Raw genomic sequence first — 24,772 nt, 5'->3', positions numbered from 1 at the left:
TTGTTTTGGATTTCCATATAGAGTGACTTTCATATTATTTATCGTTTTGGTGCCTAACATTCTTTTTGATGCCTTTTGCTTCCCAATATAGAGTGCTTTCCATCCATTTTCGCGTTTTTTGTAGGTAACAATTTCAAAAACACTCAAAATATACCTATTTCTTTATTTTGGTTGGTTTGCATCCGTTTTAGCGTTTTCTACGTAAAACACCGAAAAGACACGTTTTCAATCATTTTGTTTTGGATTCCCATATAGACTGACTTCCTTGGGTTTTATCATGTTGGTTCCTAACATGCTGAAAAACACTCATAAGACAGTTTTCTGGCAAAGACGTTTAATTTGCCTATATAGGTGGCTTTGCATGCAATTTAGAGGTTTGTTACATAACAGTCCGAAAAAAAACTTTAAATTTAACTTTTTTGATAATGTTCTTATTTCATATAATTTCCTGAACTTTGCCCGAGTTTTGGCATCTCCTTACCTGTGAAGATGAATAGAAATGAAAAAAAATATCGTACTTTTTTTTTTCTCAATAAAGAGTGTAATTTGTGGCTTTTAGCTTTTTCGTACTAAATGAACTTAAAAACACTCATAATACACGTTTCTCGTAATGTCCTTTCCTTTCCAAAAAATAGGGTTCTTTGCATGTATTTAAGCGTTTTTATTGGTAACATGATCAAAAACACTCAAAATACATGTTTTGGTAATGTTATTCTGTTTCACCATAAAGTGTATTTTTCATGCATTTTAGTGTTTTGGTATATAAGGAGCTCAAATACACTTAAAGGCAAGTTCTTGTTAAAAATTGTTTTTATTCCAGTGTAATGTGATTGCCCTCTTTTTTAGTGCTTTATTGCCTATCACGCTCAAAAACACTCAAAAGACACTTTTCTGGTAAAGTCATTTTTTTCCCACAAATCTATTTTCGCATGCAATTTGGGGTTTTGGTAACTAAGAATGTGAAAAGCACTCAAAATACACGCATTAATTAAGGTTGTTCTGTTTCTCAATTAGGAGTGTTATACACGAGTTTTAGCATCTAAGTATCTAGGAAACCTCTCCATATACACGAGATTTTGCGTTTTTTGCCTTGTTCTTTTGAACTATAAAACATTCATTATACACTTTTCTTGCAATATCCTTTTGTTTCGCAATATAGAGTGCTTTGCATCAATTTTCGCGTTTTTTGTAGGTAACAAGCTCAAAAACAATGAAAATATACCTTTTTAGTAACGTTTTTCTATTTCTTGATATTGGTTGCTTTGCATCCGTTTCAGCGTTTTTCTACGTAAAACACTGAGAAGACACGTTTTCAGTAACTTTGCTTTGGATTCCCATATAGAGTGAGTTCCTTATTATTTATCGTTTTGGTGCCTAACATGCTAAAAAAAAAACACTCAAAACACAGATTTCTGGTAAGGTCGTTTAATTTCCTAATATAGGAGGCTTTGCATGCACTTTAGGGTTTGGTACATAACAGTCCGAAAAAAAAGCTGAAATTAACTTTTTTGATAATATTCTTTTATCATACGATTGCCCTGAATTTTCCCAGAATTTTGGCATCTCGGTACTATGAAGATGAATAACAAAAAAAAAAAAAAAAAAAGTCCTATTTTTTTTTTTTTTATTATTGATTTTCTAAATAAAGAGTGTTATATGTGGGTTTTAGCTTTTTGGTACTTAAGGAACTTAAAAACACTTATAATACACATTTCTCGTAATGTCCTTTCGTTTCGCAAACATAAGGTTCTTTGTATGTATTTAAGCGTTTTTATAGATAACATGATTAAAACCCTCAAAATATATGTTTTTGGTAATTTTATTCTGTTTCTCCATTAAAGGTGTTTTGCATGCGTTTTAGGGTTTTGGTATGTGATGAGCTCAAAAACACTTAAAGGCAAGTCGTTTTTATTCCCATGTAATGTGATTACCCTGGTTTTTAGTGCTTTATTGCCTAACACGCTCAAAAACACTTAGCTAGTTTTGCATGGAATTTGGGGTTTTGGTAAGGTTGTTCTATTTCTTAATTAAAAGTGTTATTCATGAGTTCCAGCATTTCGGTATGTAAGAAACTTTTCTAATACACACATTTCGTTTCGTTTCAAAATTAAAAGTGTTATTCATGAGTTTCAGCTTTTTAGTATGTAATAAACTTCTTTATGTACACGAGTTTTTGAGCTTTTTACCTTGTGGTTCTTGTCAAACTATAAAACACTCATACACGTTTCTCGTAATGTCCTTTTCTTTGCCAATATAAAGTGCTTTCCATCCATTTTTGCATTTTTTGTAGGTAACAAGCTCAAAAACATATCAAAATATATCGTTTTAGCGTTTTTCTACGTAAATCACTGAAAAGACACATTTTCAGTAATATTGTTGAAATTGCTGAAAAACACTCAAAAGACAGGTTTCTGGTAAAGTCGTGTAATTTCCCCATATAGGTGGATTTGCATACACTTCAGGATTTGTACATAACTCCGGAAAAGCTAAAATTATTATTTTTTTGTTTTTTTTTTTACAAAATTTCCAGGAATTTCGAAAGAATTTTGGCATCTCGGTACCTATGAAGATGAATAACAAAAAAAAAAAAAAATAATTATCTCTATAAAGAGTGTTATTTGTGGGTTTTATCTTTTTGGTACTTGAGGAACTTAAAAACACACATAATACACAATTTTCGTAATGTCCTTTTGTTATACAAACATAGGGTTCTTTACATGTATTTAAGCGTTTTTATAGGTTACATGATCAAAAACACTCAAAATACATGTTTTGGTAATGTTATTATGTTTCTCCATAAAGGGTGTTTTGCATGCGTTTTAGCGATTTAGTATGTAAGGAGGTAGAAAACACTTAAAGGCAAGTTCTTCGTAAAATTGTTCTACTTTTTAGTGCTTTATTGCATATTACGCTCAAAAACACTAAAAAGACTCTTTTTTGGTATTGTCATTTTTTTTTCCCACATGAAGGTAGTTTCGCATGTAATTTGGCATTTTCATAACTAAGAATGTGAAAAACACTCGAAATACACAATTTGGTGAGGTAGTTCTGTTTATTGATTAAAAGTGTTATTCATGCATTTCATCATTTCGGTATGTAAGAAATTTCTCTATATACACGAGATTTTGCGTTTATTGCCTTGTGGTTCTTTTAAAACTATAAAACACTCATTATACACGTTTCTCGTAATGTCCTTTTGTTTCCTAATATAGGGTACTTTATATCCATTTTTGCATTTTTTGTTGGTAACAAGCTCAAAAACACTCAAAATATATTTTTTTGGTAACGTTATTCTATTTCCTCATATAGGTTGGTTTGCATCCGCTTGAGTGTTTTCTATGTAAAACACTGAAAAGACACGTTTTCACTAATTTTGTTTTGCATTCACATATTGACTGACTTCCATATTATTTATCGTTTTGGTGCCTAACATGCTAAAAAACACTGAAAAGACAGGTTTCTGTTAAAATCGTTTAACTTCCCTATATAGGTGTCTTTGTATGCTATTTAGGGTTTGGTACATATGAATCCGAAAAAAAAGCTATAATTAACTTTTTTGGTAATGTTCTTTTTTCCACATAAATTCCCTGAATTTTGGCAGAATTTTGGCATCTCGGTACCTATAAGGATGAATAACAAAAAAAAATCCCATTTTTTTTTGTTTATTTTTTTTCTAAATAAAGAGTGTTATTTGTGGGTTTTAGCTTTTAGGTACTAAAGGAACTTAAAAAGCATATATAATACACGTTTCTCGTAATGTCCTTTCGATTCCCAAACATAAGGTTCTTTGCATGTATTTAAGCGTTTTTATAGATAATATGATCAAAAACACTTAAAATACATGTATTTGGTAATATTATTCTGTTTTTTCCATAAAATGTATTTTGCATGATTTTTTAGCGTTTTGGTATGTAAGGAGCTCAAAAACACTTGAAGGCAAGTTCTTGGTAAAATTTGGTTTTATTCCCATGTAATGTGATTGCCCTTCGTTTTAGTGCTTTATTTCGTAACACGCTCAAAAACACTCAAAAGACATGCAAGGCCTCGCATATGAAGAAATAAGAGACCTTACCAGAAAACGGTCTTTTGAGTGTTTTTCAGCATGTTAGGCACCAAAACGATAAATAATAAGGAACTCACTCTATGAGGGAATCCAAAAGAAAATTACTGAAAACGTGTCTTCTCAGTGTTTTACGTAAAACTGATGCAAACCAACCAATATCAAGAAGCAGAAAAACATTACCAAAAATATATATTTTGAGTGTTTTTGAGCTTGTTACATACAAAAAAAAAAAAACACAAAATTGATAAAAAACACTCTATATTTGGAAACAAAGGGACATTGCGAGAAAAGTGTATAATGAATGTTTTATAGTTCAAAAAAATCACAAGCCGAAAAACGCAAAAACTCGTGTATATGGAGAAGCTTCCTAGATACTAAAATGCTGAAACTCATGAATAACACTCTTAATTGAGAAACAGAAAAACCTTACTAAATGCGTGTCAAAAACACTAAAAGGCAAGTTTTTCGTAAAAGTTGGTTTTATTCTCATGTAATGTGATTGCCCTGCTTTTTAGTGCTTTATTGCTTAACATGCTCAAAAACACTCAGACACTTTTCTGGTAATGTCATTTTTTTCCCACATAAAGTTAGTTTCGCATGGAATTAGGGGTTTTGGTAACTAAGAATGTAAAAAAAGCACTCAAAATACACGCATTTAGTAAGGTAGTTCTGTTTCTCAATTAAAAGTGTTATTCATGCATTTCAGCATTTTGGTATGTAAGAAACTTCTCTATATACACGAGTTTTTGCGTTTTTTGCCTTGTGGTTCGTGTGAAACTATAAAATACCCATTATACACGTTTCTCGTAATGTTTTTTTGTTTCCCAATATAGAGTGCTTTCCATCCATTTTCGCATTTTTTCTAGGTAACAAGCTGAAAAAAACTCAAAATATATCTTTTTGGTAATGTTATTCTATTTCTTCATATTGGTTGGTTTGCATCCGTTTTAGCGTTTTTCTTCGTAAATGACTGAAAAGACACGTTTTTAGTAAAATTGTTGAAATTGCTGAAAAAAACACTCAAAAGACAGATTTCTGGTAAAGTCTTGTAATTTCCCCATATAGATTGCTTTGCATGCACTTCTGGGTTTAGTACATAATTCCGGAAAAAGCTAAATTTTTTTTTTATATGTCCTTTCGTTTCACAGACATAGGGTTCTTTGCATGTATTTAAGCGTTTTTATAGGTAACATGGACAAAAACATTCAAAATACATGTTTTTGGTAATGTTATTCTGTTTCTCCATAAAGGGTGTTTTGCATGCGTTTTAGCGTTTTGGTATGTAAGAAGTTAAACACACTTAAAGGCAATTTCTTCTTAAAAGTTAGTTTTATTCCTATATAATGTGATTATTCTGTTTTTTAGTGCATTGTTGCATATCACGCTCAAAAACACTCAAAAGACACTTTTCTGATAATGTCATTTTTTTCCCACATAAAGCTAGTTTCGCATGTAATTTGGGATTTTCGTAACTAAGAATGTGAAAAACACTCAAAATACACACATTTGGTAAGGTAGTTCTGTTTCTCAATTAAAAGTGTTATTCATGAGTTTTAACAATTTTTTGTAAGAAACTTCTGTATATATACGAGTTTTTGCGTTTTTTGTCTTGTGGTTCTTGTGAAACTATAAATTAATCATTATACACGTTTCTCTAAATGTCCTTTTGCTTCCCAATATAGAGTGCTTTTACATCCATTTTCGCGTTTTTCCTAGGTAAAAAGCTCAAAAACACTTTTTGGTAATGTTATTCTATTTCTTCATATTTTTTCTACGTGAAACACTGAAAAGACACGTTTGCAGTAATTTTGTTTTGGATTCACATATTGACTGACTTCCATATTATTTATCGGTTTGGTGCCTAACATGCTGAAAAACACTGAAAAGACAGGTTTCTGGTAAACTCGTTTAATTTCCTCATATAGGTGGCTTTGCATGTACTTTAGGGTTTGGTAAATAACAATCCGAATAAAAGCTACAATTAACTTCTTTGATAATGTTCTTTTTTCCTCATAAATTTCCTGAATTTTGGCAGAATTTTGGCATCTCCGTACTTATGAAAATCAATACAAAAAAAATGCAATTTTTTATTTATTTATTTTTTATTTTTTCTCTTTAATGAGTGTTATTTGTGGTTTTTAACGTTTTGGTACATAAAAAAATTAAAAACAGTCATAATACACGTTTCTCGTAATGTCCTTTCGTTTCCGAAAGATAGGTTTCTTTGCATGTATTTAAGCGTTTTTATAGGTAACATGATCAAAAACACTTAAAACATGTTTTATGTAATGTTTTTCTACTTCTCCATAAAGGAGTGTTTTGCAGGCGTTTTAGCGTTTTGGTATGTAAAGAGCTCAAAACACATAATGGCAAGTTCTTGGTCAAAGTTGGTTTTATTTCCATGTAATGTGATTGCTCTGCTTTTTAGTGCTTTATTGCCTAACACGCTGAAAAACACTCAAAAGACACTTCTGGTAATGTCATTTTTTTTTTTTCCCACATAAAGCTAGTTTCGCATGCTTTTTGGGATTTTGCTAAGAATGTGAAAAACACTGAAAATACACGCTTTTGGTAAGGTTTTTCTTTTTCTCAATAAAGATTGTTGTTATTCACGAGTTTCAGCATTTTGGTATCTAAGAAACTTCTTTATATACACGAGTTTTTGCGTTTTTTGCCTTGTGGTTCTTGTGAACCACAAGTTCTTTTGCTCGAAAAAAATAAGACACTCATTATACACGTTTCTCGTAATGTCCTTTTGTTTCCCAATAGGGAGTGGTTTGCATCCATTTTCACCTTTTTTGTAGGTAACAAGCTCAAAAACACTCAAAATATACCTTTTTGGTAATGTTATTCTATTTTTTTTTTTCATATTGGTTGGTTTGCATCCGATTTAGCGTTTTTCTACGTAAAACACCGAAAGACACGTTTTCAGTAATTTTTTTTTCTCATATAAAGTGACTTCAATGTTATTTGTCGTTTTGGTGCCTAACATGCTGATAAACACTCATAAGACAGTTTTCTGGCAAAGACATTTGATTTCCCCATATAGGTGATTTTCCACGCACTATAGGGTTTGCTACATAACAGTCGAAGAAAAAAAAGCTAAAATTATCTTTTTTGATAATGTTCTTATTTCACAAAATTTCATGAATTTTGCCCGAATTTTGGCATCTCGGTACCTGTGGAGATGAATAAGAAAGAAAAAAATATCGTATTTATTTATTTATTTTTTTTTTTTTTCTCAATAGAGAGTTATTTGTGGCTTTTAGCTTTTTGGTTCTTAATGAATTTAAAAACACTCATAATACACGTTTCTCGTAATGTCCTTTCGTTTTCCACAAATAGGGTTCTTAGCATGTATTTAAGCGATTTATTGGTAAAATGATCAAAAACACTCAAAATACATGTTTTTGGTAATGTTATTCTGTTTTTCCATAAAGTGTGTTTTGCATGTGTTTTAGTGTTTTGGTATATAAGGAGCTCAAAAACACTTAAAGGCAAGTTCTTGGTAAACATTGGTTTTATTCCCATGTAATGTGATTGCCCTTCTTTTTAGTGCTTTACTGCCTATCACGCTCAAAAACACTCAATAGACACCTTTCTGAAAATGCCATTTATTTTTTTACCACATAAAGCTGGTTTCGCAATGAATTTGGGTTTTGGGTAACTAAGAATGTGAAAAGCACTCAAAATACACACATTTAGTAAGGTTGTTCTGTTTCTCAATTAAGAGTGTTATTCATGAGTTTCAGCATTTTGGTATCTAGGAAACTACTACATATACACTTGTTTTTGCGTTTTTTGCCTTGTTGTTATTTTGAACTATAAAACACTCATTATACACTTTTCTCGCAGTGTCCCTTTCTTTCTCAATATAAAGTGTTTTTCATCAATTTTCGCGTTTTTTTTTTTTGTAGGTAACAAGCTCAAAAACACTCAAAATGTACCTTTTTGGTAATATTTTTCTATTTCTTGATATTGGTTGGTTTGCATCTGTTTTAGCGTTTTTCTACGTAAAATGCTGAGAAGACACGTTTTAATTAATTTTCTTTTGGATTCACATATTGAGTGAGTTCATTATTATTTATCATTTTGGTGCCTAACATGCTGAAAAACACTCAAAAGACAATTTTCTGGTAAAGTCATTCAATTTCCTAATATAGGAGGCTTTGCATGCTCTTTAGGGTTTGGTACATAACAGTCCGAAAAAAAAGCTAACATCAACTTTTTTTATAATATTCCTTTATCATATAATTGCCCTGAATTTTCCCAGAATTTTGTCATCTCGGTACCTATGAAGATGAATGACAAAAAAAAAAAAAAAAAAAAAAAAATCTTTTTATTTATTTATTTTTTTTTTCTAAATAAAGAGTGTTATTTGTGGGTTTTAGCTTTTTGGTACTTAAGGAACTTAAAAACACTCATAATACACGTTTCTCGTAAAGTACTTTCGTTTCCCAAACATAAGGTTCTTTTTATGTATAACATGATCAAAAACACTCAAATTACATGTTTTTTGTAATGTTATACTGTTTCTCCATAAAGTGTGTTTTACAGGCGTTTTATTGTTTTGGTATATAAGGAGCTGAAAAACACTTAAAGGCAAGTTCTTGGTAAAAAAATGGTTTTATTCAAATTTAATGTGATTCCTCTGATTTTTAGTGCTTTATTTCCTATCACGCTCAAAAACACTCAAAAGACATTTTTCTGGTAATGTCATTTTTTCCCACATAAATCTGGTTTCGCATGCAATTTGGGGTTTTTCTAACTAAGAATGTGAAAAGCTCTGAAAATACACGCATTTAGTAAGGTTGTTCTTTTTCTCAATTAAGAGTGTTATTCATGAATTTCAGCATTTTGGTATCTAAGAAACTTATCCATATATACAAGGTTTTGGTAATGTTATTCTGTTTCTCCATAAAGTGTGTTTTGCATGCGTTTTAGCAGTTTTGTATATAAGGAGCTCAAAAACACTTAAAGGCAAGTTATTGGTAAAAAATGGTGTTATTCCAATATAATGTGATTGCCCTGCTTTTAAGTGCTTTATTACTAAACACGCTGAAAAACACTCAAAAGACGCTTTTCTGGTAAAAAAAAATTTTTTCCCAAAAAGCTATTTTCGCATGTAATTTGGGGTTTTTGGTAATTAAGAATGTGAAAAGCACTCAAAAACACGCATTTAGTAAGGTTGTTCTGTTTCTTAATTAAGAGTGTTATTCATGAGTTTCATCATTTTGGTGTGTAGGAAATCTCTCCATATACACGAGTTTTTGCGTTGTTTTCTTTGTGGTTCTTTTGAACTATACAAGACTCATTATACACTTTTCTTGCAATGTCCTTTTCTTTCCCAATATAGAGTGCTTTGCATCAATTTTCGCGTTTTTGTAGGTAAAGAGCTCAAAAACACTCAAAATGTACCTTTTTGGTAACGTTTTTCTATTTCTTGATATTGGTTGGTTTGCATCCGTTTTAACGTTTTTCTACGTAAAACACTGAGAAGACACATTTTTAGTAACTTTGTTTTGGATTCCCATATAGAGTAAGTTCCTTATTATTTATCGTTTTGGTGCCTAACATGCTAAAAAAAACACACAAAACACAGATTTCTGGTAAGGTCGTTTAATTTCCTCATATTGGAGGCTTTGCATGCACTTTAGGGTTTCGTACATAAAAGTCCAAAAAAAAAGCTGAAATTAACTTTTTTGATAATATTCATTTATCACATAATTGCCCTGAATTTTCCCAGAATTTTGGCATCTCGGTACCTATGAAGATGAATAACAAAAAAAAAAAATCCTATTTATTTTATTTTTGTATTTTTGTATTTTCTAAATAAAGAGTGTTATTTGTGGGTTTTAGCTTTTTGGTACTTAAGGAACTTATAAAAACACGTTATAATACATGTTTCTCGTAATGTCCTTTTATTTCCCAAACATAATGTTCTTTGCATGTACTTAAGCGTTTTTATAGATAAAAACACTCAAAATACATATTTTTGGTAATGTTATTCTGTTTCTCCATAAAGTTTGTTATGCATGCATTTTAGCAGTTTTGTATATAAGGGGTTAAAAAACACTTAAAGGCAAATTCTTCGTAAAAGTTGGTTTTATTCCCATGTAATGTGACTGTTCTGCTTTCTAGTGCTTTGTTGCATATCACGCTCATTTTTTTTCCCACATGAAGCTAATTTCGCATGTAATTTGGCATTTTCGTAACAATGAATGTGAAAAACACTCAAAATACACAATTTGGTAAGGTAGTTCTGTTTATCGATTAAAATTGTTATTTATGCATTTCATCATTTTGGTAAGTAAAAATTTCTCTATATACACTAGTTTTTGCGTTTATTGCCTTGTAGTTCTTTTAAAACTATAAAACATTCATTATACATCTTTCTCGTAATGTCCTTTTGTTTCCTAATATAGAGTGCTTTACATCCATTTTTGCATTTTTTGTAAGTAACAAGCTCAAAAACACTCAAAATATATCTTTTTGGTAATGTTATTCTATTTCTTCATATAGGATGGTTTGCATCCGCTTTAGCGTTTTTCTACGTAAAACGCTGAAAAGACACGTTTTCAGTACCATTTTTTTGGATTCACATATTGAATAACATGCTGAAAAACACTGAAAAGACTGGTTTCTGGTAAAGTCGTTTAACTTCCCTATATTGGTGGCTTTGCATACTCTTTAGGTTTTGGTAAGTAACAACCAGAAAAAAAAGCTATAATTAACTTTCATGATAATGTTCTTTTTTCCACATAAATTCCCTGAATTTTGGCAGAATTTTGGCAATTCGGTACCTATGAAGATGAAAAAAAATAAATTCCCATTTTTTTTTATTTATTTTATTTTTTTTCTAAAAAGTGTTATTTGAGGGTTTTAGCTTTTTGGTACTACTTATAAAAACACTCATAATACACGTTTATCGTAATGTCCTTTTGGTTCCCAAACATAAGGTTCTTTGCATGTATTTAAGCGTTTTTATAGATAACATGATCAAAAACACTCAAAATACATGTATTTGGTAATGTTATTCTGTTTCTTAATAAAATGTATTTTCCATGCGTTTTAGCGTTTTGGTATGTAAGGACCTCAAAAACACTTAAAGGCAAGTTCTTGGTAAAATTTGGTTTTATTCCCATGTAATGTGATTGCCCTGGCTTTTTGTTCTTTATTGTGTAACATGCTTAAAAACACTGAAAAGACATGCAAAGCCTCCCATATGAGGAAATTAAAGACCTTACCAGAAATCTGTCTTTTGAGTGTTTTTCATGTTAAGCACCAAAACGATAAATAATAAGGAACTCACTCTATGTGGGAATCCAAAACAAAATTACTGAAAATGTGCCTTCTCAGTGTTTTACGTAGAAAAACGCTAAAACTGATACAAACCAACCAATATCAAGAAGCAGAAAAACATTACCAAAAATGTGTTTTTTTAGTGTTTTTGAGCTTGTTACCTACAAAAAAAAAACGCGAAAATGGATACAAAGCGCTGTATATTGGGAAACAAAGGGACATTGCGAGAAAAGTGTATAATGAATGTTTTATAATTCAAAAAAACCACAAGGCAAAAAACGCAAAAACTCGCGTATATGCTGAAACTCATGAATAACACTCTTAATTGAGAAACAGAGTAACCTTACTAAATGCGTGTCAAAAACACTAAAAGGCAAGTTTTTCGTAAAAGTTGGTTTTATTCCTATGTAATGTGATTGCCCTGCTTTTTAGTGCTTTATTGCCTAACACGCTCAAAAACACTCAAAGACACTTTTCTGGTAATGTCATTTTTTTCCCACAAAAAGCTAGTTTCGCTTGGAATTTAGGGTTTTGGTAACTAAGAATGTAAAAAAAAAAACACTCAAAATACACGCATTTTGTTCTGATTTTTCTCTTTCTTGATTAAGTGTGTTATTCATGAGTTTCAGTATTTTGGTATCTTAGAAACTTCTCCATACAGTCGAGTTTTTGCGTTTTTTGCCTTGTGATTCTGGTGAAACTATAAAACACTCATTATACACGTTTCTCGTTATGTCCTTTTTTTTCCTTATATAGAGTGCTTTGCATCCATTTTCGCGTTTTTTTTTTATGTAAGAAGATAAAAAACACACAAAATATACTTTTTTGGTAATATTCTTTTTCTTCATATTGGTTGGTTTGTATCCGTTTTAACGTTTTTCTACGAAAATCTTTTAAAAGACACGTTTCCAGTAATGTTGTTTTGGATTTCCATATAGAGTGACTTTCATATTATTTATCGTTTTGGTGCCTAACATGCTTTTTGGTGCCTTTTGCTTCCCAATATAGAGTGCTTTCCATCCATTTTCGCGTTTTTTGTAGGTAACAATTTCAAAAACACTCAAAATATACCTTTTTGGTAATGTTATTCTTCATTTTGGTTGGTATGCATCCGGTTTAGCGTTTTCTACGTAAAGCACCGAAAAGACACGTTTTCAGTAATTTTGTTTTGGATTCCCATATAGATTGACTTCCTTGGGTTTTATCGTGTTTGTTCCTAACATGCTGAAAAACACTCATAAGAAAGTTTTCTGGCAAAGACGTTTAATTTCCCCATATAGGTGGCTTTGCATGCACTTTAGGGGTTTGGTACATAACAGTCCGAAAAAAAACTTAAATTTATTTTTTTTTATAATATTCTTATTTCATATAATTTCCTGAACTTTGCCCGAATTTTGGCACCTCGTTACCTGTGAAGATAAATAAGAATGAAAAAAAAAGATCTTTTTTTTTATTTATTTATTTTATTATTTTTTTTCTTAATAAAGAGTGTAATTTGTCGCTTTTAGCTTTTTCGTACTTAATGAACTTAAAAACACTCATGATACACGTTTCTCATAATGTCTTTTCGTTTCCCAAAAATAGGGTTCTTTGCATGTATTTAAGCGTTTTTATTGGTAACATGATCAAAAACACTCAAAATATATGTTTTTGGTAATGTTATTCTGTTTAACCTTAAAGTGTATTTTGCATGCATTTTAGTGTTTTGGTATATAAGGAGCTCAAATACACTTAAAGTCAAGTTGTTGTTAAAAATTTATTTTATTCCAATGTAATGTGATTGCTCTGCTTTTTAGTGCTTTATTGCCTAACACGGTTTGGAAGTTTTTAAATTTATAATGTACCAAAACGATAAAATATGCATAACACTTTTCCTGCAGAAATATAAAAAACATTAACAAAAACGAGCATTTTGGGCGATTTTTCAGCTTGTTATGTACAAAAGCGTCAAAATACATATAAAGTACCCTATATACGAAAACGAAAAGACATTAAGAGAAATCAGTATTATGAGTTTTTTTTTTTTTTTAGCTTATTAGGTACCGAAACGATAAAACGCACGATTTGCCTTCTGTATGGAGAAAACGTGCATTTTATTATTAGGTACCGCAACGCGAAAATGCATGCAAAGCATACTATATGGGGAAAGGAAACATTTCCAGAAACATGTCCTTTCACTGTTTATGAGCATGTTAGGTGCCAAGAAGCTAAAAACCAAGGAAAGCACCCTATAAGAGAAAACAAAAGATTACAAAAACTTTTAATTTCAGTGCTTATGAGCTACTTATATACAAAAACACTTAAACGCATCCAAAACGCCTTGGAAAAACTTAATAACATTACCAAAAAAGCGTGTATTTTCAATGTTTTGAGCTTGTTACGCAAAAAAAAAAAAAATAACCAACGATATTATGAGAAACTTATATAAAGAGCGTTTTTGAGCTTCTCAGGTACCAAAACGCGAAAATGCATAAATAATACTCTCTTTAGAGAAACACAACAATATTAGATACCAAAACGCTAAAAACCAACGAAAGCCCCCTATCTGGAAAAGCAAAACATTACCAAAAGCGTGTCTTTTGAGAGTTTTTACAGCTACTTACGTACCAAAGCGCTAAAATGCATGCAAAACACATTTTATGGAGAAACAGAATAACATTACCAGAAATGTGCATTTTGAGTTTTTTTTTTATCTTACGTATAAAAAAAAAGCAAAAATGCATGCAAAGTATCTTAAATGGCGATACGAAAAGAAATGAAAAGACACTTCATTTATCAGTGTTTTTGAGATTTTTAGGTAGCAAAATGCACAAACACATGTATAACATCATATATGAAGAAGCAGAACATTACCGAAAACGTATATTTTGAGTTTTTTTTTCACATTGTTACGTAACAAAAACGCCAAAATGCATGGAAATCACCCAATATGGATAAAATAAAGGACATTACGAGAAAGATGCCATTAGTGTTTTTCAGCGTCTTTGGTACCAAACGCGAAAACTATTTAGTACCACTGTATATGGAGAAACAGAACATTACCAAACACGTTTATTTTGTGTTTTTCACAATTTTATGTACCAAAACGTCAAAATGACTCCAGAGCACCATCTATGGGGAGATGAAACGATATTTCCAGAAACATGTCTTTTGAGTGTCGATTGTTGCTGTTAGGTACCAAAGTTATAAAAAAACATGGAAAGCTACCTATATGAAAGAACAAGTCAACCAAAAATTTATCTTTTGGGTATTTTCAGCTACTTACGTACCATAACGCTGAGCTGTATGCAAAACACCTTTTATTACCATAAACAATTTTTTTTTTACATATAAAAAGAAACATAATTGCATGCAAAATACTTTGCATGAGGAAACGAAAACACATTAGAAGAAACTTATGTAATAAGTGTTTTTTTTTTATTTCTTAGGTACAAAGACCTATTTGACGCATTGAAGAACAGTCTATATAGATAAAAGAACAAGATTACCAAAAATGTGCTTTTTGAGTGTTTTTCACATTGTTAGGTACGAAAACACTCTATAAAGAATGTTATTTGTGGGTTTTAGCTTTCTCATACTTAAAAAAATTAAAAAAAAACTCATAATACACGTTTCTCGTAACGTCCTTTCATTTTCCAAACACAGGGTTCTTTCCATGTATTTTAGCTTTTTTTATAGGTAACATGATGAGAAACAGTCAAAATACATGTTTTTTGGTAATATTATTCTGTTTCTCCATAAAGGGTGTTTTGCATGCGTTTTAGCGTATTGGTATGCAAGGAGCTCAAAAACACTTAAAGGCAAGTTCTTGGTAAAAGTTCGTTTTATTCCCATATAATGTGATTCCTGTGCTTTTTACTGCTTTATTGCCTATCACGCTCAATAACTTTTTGGTAATGTCATTTTTTTCCCACATAAAGCTAGTATCGCATGCAATTTGGGGTTTTGGTAACTAAGAATGTGAAAAGCACTCAAAATACACGCATTTGGTAAAGTTGTTCTGTATTGTTAATTAAGAGTGTTATTCCTGAGTTTCAGCATTTTGGTATCTAAGAAAATTCTTTATATACACGAGTTTTTGCGTTTTTTGCCTTGTGGTTCTTGTGAAACTATAAAACACTCATTATACACATATCTCGTAATGTTCTTTTGTATCCCAATATAGAGTGCTTTCCATCCATTTTCGCATTTTTTTAAGGTAAGAAGCTCAAAAACATTAAAAATATACCTTTTTGGTAATATTATTCTATTTCTACATATTCATTGGTTTGCATCCTGTTTAGCGTTTTTCTACGTAAAACACTTAAAAGACACCTTTTTTCAGTAATTTTGTGATGGATTCCCATTTTGAGTGACTTCCATATTATTTATCGTTTTGGTGCCTAACATACTAAAAAACACTCAAAAGACAGGTTTCTGGTAAAATCGTTTAATTTACCAATATAGGACGCTTTGGATGCACTTTAGGGTTTGGTACATAACAGTCCGAAAAAAAAGATAAAATTAACTTTTTTCATAATGTTCTTTTTTCACATAATTTCCCTGAATTTTTCCAGAATTTTGGCATCTCGGTACCTATGAAGATGACTAACAAAAGAAAAAAAATTCCTTTTTTTTTTTTTTTTTTCTGTATAAACAGTGTTATTTGTGGGTTTTAGCTTTTTGGTACTTAAGGAACTTAAAAACACTCATTATACACGTTTCTCGAAATGTTCTTTCGTTTCTCAAACATAAGGTTCTTTGCATGTACTTAAGCGCTTTTATAGGTAACATGATCAAAAACACTCAAACTAAATGTTTTTGGTAATGTTATGATGTTTCTCCATAAAGGGTGTTTTACATGCTTTTTTTTAGCGTTTTGATATATAAGGAGCTCAAAAACACTTAAAGGCAAGTTCTTGCTAAAAGTTGGTTTTATTCCTATGTAATGTGATTGCCCTGCTTTTTATTGCTTTATTGCCTATCATGCTAAAAAAAAAAAAAAAACACTTAAAAGACACATGTCATTTTTTTCCCACATAAAGCTACTTTCACATGCAATTTGGGGTTTTGGTAACTAAGAATGTGAAAATTATTCAAAATACACGCATTTGGTAAGGTTGTTCTGTTTCTCAATTAAGAGTGTTATTTAGGAGTTTCACCATTTTGGTATCTAAGAAACTTCTCCATATATACGAGTTTTTTGCTTTTTTTGCCTTGTGGTTCTTCAGAATCTATAAAACACTCATTATACACATTTCTCGTAATGTCCTTTTGTTAACCAATATAGAGAGCTTTGCATCCATTTTCGCGTTTTTTGTAAGTAAAGAGCTGAAAAACACTCAAAATGTATCTTTTTGGTAATGTTATTCTATTTCTTCATATTGGTTGGTTTGCATCCGTTTTAGCGTTTTTTCTACGTAAAACACTGAGAAGACACGTTTTCAGTAATTTTGTTTTGGTTTGCCATATAGAGTGAGTTCCTTATTATTTATCGTTTTGGTGCCTAACATGCTGAAAACACTCAAAACACAGATTTCTGGTAAGGTCGCTTAATTTCCTCATATGGGAGGCTTTGCATGCACTTTAGTGTTGGTACATAACAGTCCGAAAAAAAAGCTAATACCAATTTTTTGATAATATTCTCTTATCATATAATTGCCCTAATTTTTCCCAGAATTTTGGCATCTCTGTACCTATGAAGGAGAATAAAAAAAAAATCCTTTTATTTATTTATTTATTTTATTTTTTTCTAAATAACGAGTGTTATTTGTGGGTTTTAGCTTTTTGGTAGTTAAGGAACTTAAAAACACTCATAATACACGTTTCTCGTAATGTCCTTACGTTTCTCAAACATAAGGTTCTTTGCATGTACGAGTATTTAAGCGTTTTTATAGATAACATGATCGAAAACACTCAAAATATATGTTTTTTGGTAATGTTATTCTGTTTCTCCATAAAGTTTGTTTTCCATGCGTTTTAGCGGTTTGGTATGTAAGGAGCTCAAAAACACATATTGGCAAGTTCTTGGTAAAAGTTGGTTTTATTCCCATGTAATGTGATTGCCCTGCTTTTTAGTACTTCATTGCCTAAAACGCTCAAAAACAATTAAAAGACACTTCAGGTAATGTCATTTTTTTCCCTCATAAAGCTAGTTTCGCATGCTATTTTGGGTATTGCTAACTAGGAATATGAAAAACACTCAAAATACAGGCATTTGCTAAAGTTGTTCTGTTTCTCAATTAAAATTGTTATTCATGAGTTTCAGCATTTTGGTATCTAAGAAACTTCTTTATATACACGAGTTTTTGCGTTTTTCTACGTAAAACACTGAGAAGATACATTTTCAGTAATTTTGTTTCGGATTCCCATATAGAGTGAGTTCCTTATTATTTATCGTTTTGGTGCCTAACATGCTGAAAAACACACAAAAGACAGATTTCTGGTAAGGTCGTTTAATTTCCTTATATAAAAGGCTTTGCATGCAGTTTAGGGTTTGGTACATAACAGTCTGAAAAAAAAAGCTAAAATCAACTTTTTTGATAATATTCTCTTATCATATAATTGCCTTGAATTTTCCTAGAATTTTGGCATTTCGGTACCTATGAAGATGAATAAGATGAATAACAAAAAAAAAATCCTATATATTTATTTTTTATTTATTTATATTTTTATCTAAATAAAGAGTGGGTTTTAGGTTTTTGGTAAACAAACTTAAAAACACTCATAATATACGTTTCTCGTTATGTCCTTTTGTTTCCCAAACATAAGGTTCTTTTCATGTATTTAAGCGTTTTTATAGATAACATAATCAAAAACACTCAATACATGTTTTTGGTAATTTTATTCTGTTTTTCCATACAATTTGTTTTACATGCGTTTTAGCGGTTTAGTATATAAGGAGCTCAAAAACACTTAAAGGCAAATTCTTGATAAAAAATTGGGTTTATCGAAATGTAATGTGATTGCCCTGCTTTTTAGTGCTTTATTGCCTCTCGAGCTCCAAAAACACTTTTATGTCCTAATATAGAGTGCTTTGCATCAATTTTCGCGTTTTTTTGTAGGTAACAAGCTCAAAAACCCTCAAAATATACCTTTTTGGTAATGATTTTCTATTTTTTTTATATTGGTTGGTTTGCATCCGTTTTTGCATTTTTCTACGTAAAACACTGAGAAGACACGTTTTCAGTAGTTTTGTTTTGGAATCCCATATAGAGTGAGTTCCTTATTTATTTATCGTTTTGGTGCCTAACATTCTGAAAAACACTCAAAAGACAGATTTCTTTTAAGGTCGTGTAATTTCCTCATATAGGAGGCTTTGCAGCTAAAATTAACTTTTTTGATAATTTTCTTTTATCATATAATAGCCCGGAATTTTCCCAGAATTTTGGCATCTCGGCACCTATGAAGATGAATAACAAAAAAAAAATAAATAAATCGTATTTTTTATTTTTTTAATTATTTATTTTTCTAAATAAAGAGTGTTATTTGTGGGTTTTAGCTTTTTGGTACTTAAGGAACTAAAAAACACTTATAATACATATTTCTCGTAATGTCCTTTCGTTTCCCAAACATAAGGTTCTTTGCATGTATTTAAGCTTTTTTATAGATAACATGATCAAAAAAACTCAAAATACATGTTTTTGGTAATGTTTTTCTGTTTGTCCATAAAAGGTGTTTTGCATGCGTTTTAGCGTTTTGATATGTAATGAGCTCAAAAAACACCTAAAGGCAAGTTCTTGGTAAAAGTTGGTTTTATTCAAATGTAATGTGATTGCCCTGCTTTTTAGCCTAACACGCTCAAAAACACTCGAAAGACATTTTTGGGTAATATTATTTTTTTCCCATATAAAGCTAGTTTCGCATGGAATTTGGGGTTTTGGTAACTAAGAATGTGAAAAACACTCAAAATACAGGCATTTAGTAAGGTTGTTCTGTTTCTTAATTAAAAGTGTTATTCATGAGTTTCAGCATTTTGTTATGTAAGAAACTTCTCTAATACACACATTCGGTAAGGTAGTTCTGTTTCTCAATTAAAAGTGTTATTCATGAGTTTCAGCATTTTGGTATGTAAGAAACTTCTTTATGTATACGAGCTTTTGAGTTTTTTGCCTTGTGGTTCTTGTGAAACTATAAAACACTCATTATACATGTTTCTCGTAATGTCCTTTTCTTTCCTAATATAGAGTGCGTTTCATCCATTTTCGCATTTTTTTTGTAGGTAACAAGCTCAAAAACACATTAAAATATATTTTTTTGGTAATGTTATTCTATTTCTTCATATTGGTTAATTTCCATCCGTTTTAGCGTTTTTCTACGTAAATCACTGAAAAGACACGTTTTCAGTAATATCGTTGAATTTGCTGAAAACACACTCAAAAGACAGGTATCTTGTAAAGTCGAGTAATTTCTCCTTATAGGTGGCTTTGCATGCACTTCATGGTTTAGTACATAACTCCGGAAAAAAGCTAAAATTATTTTTTTATAATGATTTTTTTTTACAAAATTTTCCTGAATTTTTCCAGAATTTTGGTATCTCGGTACCTATGAAGATGAAAAACAAATTTTTTTTTCTCTATAAAGTGTTATTTGTGAGTTTTAGCTTTTTGGTACTTAAGGAACTTAAAAACACTCATAATACACGATTTTCGTAATGTCCTTTTCTTATACAAACATAGGGTTCTTTACATGTTTTTATAGGTAGCATGATCAAAAACACTCAAAATACATATTTTTGGTAATGTTATTCTGTTTCTCCATAAAGGGTGTTTTACATGCGTTTTAGCGTTATGGTATGTAAGGAGTTAAAAAACACTTAAAGGCAAGTTCTTCGTAAAAGTTGGTTTTATTCCCAAGTAATGTGATTGTTCTGCTTTTTAGTGCTTTGTTGCATATCACGCTCAAAAACACTCAAAAGACATTTTTCTGGTAATGTCATTTTTTTTCCCACATAAAGCTAATTTCGCATGTAATTTGGCAATTTCGTAACTATGAATGTGAAAAACACTCAAAATACACAATTTGGAAGGGTAGTTCTGTTTCTCGATTAAAAGTGTTATTCATGAATTTCATCACTTTGGTATGTAAGAAACTTTTCTATATACACGAGTTTTTGCGTTTATTGCCTTGTGGTTCGTGTGAAACTATAAAACACTCATTATACATGTTTCTCGTAATGTTCTTTTGTTTCCTAATATAGAGTGTTTTCCATCCATTTTTGCATTTTTTGTAGGTAACAAGCTTAAAAACACTCAAAACATATCTTTTTGGTAATGTTATTCTATTTCTTCATATTGGTTGGTTTGCATCCGTTTTAGCGTTTTTCTTCGTAAATCTCTGAAAAGACTCGTTTTCGGTAATATTGTTGAAATTGCTTCTGGTACAGGTTTCTGGTAAACTCATGTAATTTTCCCATATAGGTGGCTTTGCTTGCACTTCAGGGTTTGGTAAATAACTCCGGAAAAAAGATAAAATTATTATTATTTTTTTTTCTTTTCCTAACTTTCCCTGAATTTTGCCAGAATTTTAGCATCTCGGTACCTATGAAGATGAATAACAAAAAAAAAAAATTGTTGTATTCATTTATTTTATTTATTTTTTTCTCTATAAAGAGTGTTATTTGTGTGTTTTAGCTTTTTGGTACTTAAGGAACCTAAAAACTCTCATAATACACAATTTTCGTAACATCCTTTCGTTTTACAAACATAGGGTTCTTTGCATGTATTTAAGCGTTTTTATAGGTAACATGATCAAAAACACTTAAAATTCATGTTTTTGGTAATGTTATTTTGTTTCTCCATAAAGGGTGTTTTGTATGCGTTTTAGCGTTTTGTTATGTAAGGAGTTAAAAACACTTAAAGGCATGTTTTTGGTAAAAGTTGGTTTTATTCCCATGTGATGTGATTGTTCTGCTTTTTAGTGCTTTGTTGCATATCACGCTCTAAAACACTCAAAAGACACTTTTCTGGTAATTTCATTTTTTCCCACATAAAACTAGTTTTGCTTGTAATTTTGGATTTTCGTAACTAAGAATGTTAAAAACACTCAAAATACTCACATTTGGTAAGATAGTTCTGTTTCTCAATTAAAAGTCTTATTCATGATTTTCAGCATTTTGGAATTTAAGAAACTTCTTTATATACACGAGTTTTTGCATTTTTTGCCTTGTGGTTCTTGGGAAACTATAAAACACTCATTTTACACGTTTCTCGTAATGTCCTTTTGCTTCCCAATATAGAGTGCTTTCCATCCTAAGATGCTGAAAAACACTCATAAGACCGTTTTCTGGCAAAGACGTTTAATTTCCCCTTATAGGTGGCTTTGCATGCACTTTAGGGGTTTGGTACATAACAGTCCGAAAAAAAAAAAGCTAAATTTAATTTTTTTGATAATGTTCTTATTTCACATAATTTCCTGAAATTTGCCCGAATTTTGGCATATCGGTACCTGTGAAGATGAATAAGAAAGAAAAAAAATAACGTATTTTTTTTTATCTATTTATTGTTTCTCAATAAAGAGTGTTATTTGTGGCTTTTAGCTTTTTGGTAATTAATGAAGTTAAAAACACTCATAATACACGTTTCTCGTAATCTCCTTTCGTTTCCCCAAAATAGTGTTCTTTGCATGTATTTAAGCGTTTTTATTGAAAACATGATCAAAAATAATCAAAATACATGTTTTTGTTAATGTTATTCTGTTTCACCATAAAGTGTGTTTTGCATTCGTTTTAGTGTTTTGGTATATAAGGAGCTCAAAAACACTTAAAGGCAAATTCTTGGTAAAAATTCGTTTTACTCCAATGTAATGTGAATGCCCTCCTTTTTAGTGCTTTATTGTCTAGCACGCTCAAAAACACTCAAAAGACACTTTTATGGTAAAGTCTTTTTTTTTTCCCACAAATCTATTTTCGCATGCAATTTCGTTTTTTGGTAACTAAGAATGTTGAAAACACTCAAAATACACGCATTTAGTAAGGTTGTTCTGTTTTTCAATTAAGAGTGTTATACATAAGCTTTAGCATTTTTGTATCTAGGAAACCTCTCCATATACACGAGATTTTGCGTATTTTGCCTTGTGGTTCTTTTGAACTATAAAACACTCATTATACACTTTTTTTGCATTGTCCTCTTCTTTCAATTTTCGCGTTTTTTGTAGGTAACAAGCTCAAAAACACTCAAAATATATCTTTTTAGTAACGTTTTTCTATTTCTTGATATTGGTTGCTTTGCATCTGTTTTAGCGTTTTTCTACGCAAAACACTGAGAAGACACGTTTTCAGTAAATTTGTTTTGGATTCCCTTATAGAGTGAGTTCCTTATTATTTATCGTTTTGGCGCCTAATATGCAAAAAAACACTCAAAACACAGATATCTGGTAAGGTCGTTTAATTTCCTCATATTGGAGGTTTTGCATGCACTTTAGTGTTTGGTACATAACAGTCCGAAAAAAAAAAGCTGAAATTAACTTTTTTGATAATATTCTTTTATGACATAATTGCCCTGAATTTTCCGAGAATTTTGGCATCTATAAGAAAAAAAAAATCCTATTTATTTTATTTTATTATTATTATTATTTTTTTTCTAAATAGTGTAATTTGTGGGTTTTAGCTTTTTGGTACTTAAGGAACTTAAAAAAACACTCATAATACACGTTTCTCGTAATGTCTATTTGTTTCCCAAACATAATGTTCTTTGCATGTACTTAAACGTTTTTATAGATAACATGATCAAAAACACTCAAAAAACATGTTTTTGGTAATGTTATTCTGTTTTTTCCATAAAGTTTGTTTTGCATGCGTTTTAGCTGTTTGGTATATAAGGGGTTAAAAAACACTTAAAGGGAAATTCTCCGTAAAAGTTGGTTTTATTCCCATGTAATGTAATCGTTCTTCTTTTTAGTGTTTTGTTGCATATCACGCTGAAAAACACTGAAAAGACAATATTCTGGTAATGGCATTTTTTTTCCCAAATGATGCTAGTTTTGCATGTAATTTGGCATTTTCGTAACCAAAAATGTGAAAACCACTCAAAATACACAATTTGGTAAGGTAGTTCTGTTTATGGATTAAAAGTGTTATTCATGGATTTATTAATTTTGGTATGTAAGAAATTTCTCTATATACAGGAGTTTTTGCGCTTATTGCCTTGTGGTTCTTTGAAAACTAAAAAACACTCATTATACACGTTTCTCGTAATGTCCTTTTGTTTCCTAATATAGAGTGCTTTACATCCATTTTTGCATTTTTTCTAGGTAACAAGCTCAAAAACACTCAAAATATATCTTTTTGGTAATGTTATTCTATTTCTTCATATAGGATGGTTTGTATCCGCTTTAGCGTTTTTCTATGTAAAACACTGAAAAGACATGTTTTCAGTAATTTTCTTTTGGATTCACATATTGACTGACTTCCATATTATTTATCGTTTTGGTGCCTAACATGCTGAAAAACACTGAAAAGGCAGGTTTCTGGTAAAGTCGTTTAACTTCCCTATATAGGTGGCTTTGCATGCACTTTAGTGTTTGGTACATAACAATCCGAAAAAAAAGTATAATTAACTTTTATGATAATGTTGTTTTTTTTCCACATAAATTCCCTGAATTTTGGCAGAATTTTGGTATCTCGGTACCTATGAAGATGAATAACGAAAAAAAAAATCCCGTTTTTTTATTTTTCATTTATTTATTTATTTTTTCTAAAGAGTATTATTTGTGGGTTTTAGCTTTTTGATACTGAAGGAACTTAAAAATCACTCATAATACGTTTCTCGTAATGTTCTTTCGTTTCCCAAACATAAGGATATTTGCATGTATTTAAGCGTTTTTATAGATAACATGGTCAAAAACACTCAAAATACATGTATTTGGTAATGTTATTCTGTTTCTCCATAAAATGTATTTTGCAGGCGTTTTAGCATTTTGGTATGTAAGTAGCTCAAAAACACTTAAAGGTAAGTTCTTGGTAAAATTTGGTTTTATTCCCATGTAATGTGATTGCCCTGGCTTTTAGTGCTTTATTGCGTAACACGCTCAAAAACACTGAAAAGACATGCAAAGCCTCCCATATGAGGAAACTAAAGACCTTACCAGAAATCTGTCTTTTGAGTGTTTTTCAGCATGTTAGGCACCAAAACGATAAATAATAAGGAACTCACTCTATGTGGGAATCCTAAAGAAAATTACTGAAAACGTGTCTTCTCTGTGTTTTACGTAGAAAAACGCTAAAACTGATACAAACCAACCAATATCAAGAAGCAGAAAAACATTACCAAAAATGTATATTTTGAGTGTTATTGAGCTTGTTACCTACAAAAAAAACGCGAAAATAGTTACAAAGCTCTCTATATTGGGAAACAAAGGGACATTGCGAGAAAAGTGTATAATGAATGTTTTATAGTTCAAAAAAACCACAAGCCAAAAAACGCAAAAACT

Source organism: Scylla paramamosain, chromosome 13 (genome assembly GCF_035594125.1).
Source record: "Scylla paramamosain isolate STU-SP2022 chromosome 13, ASM3559412v1, whole genome shotgun sequence".
In the NCBI taxonomy this organism is placed as follows: Eukaryota; Metazoa; Arthropoda; class Malacostraca; order Decapoda; family Portunidae; genus Scylla; species Scylla paramamosain.
The sequence above is the reverse complement of the archived record's forward strand: the minus strand, read 5'-3'. Positions refer to the sequence as shown.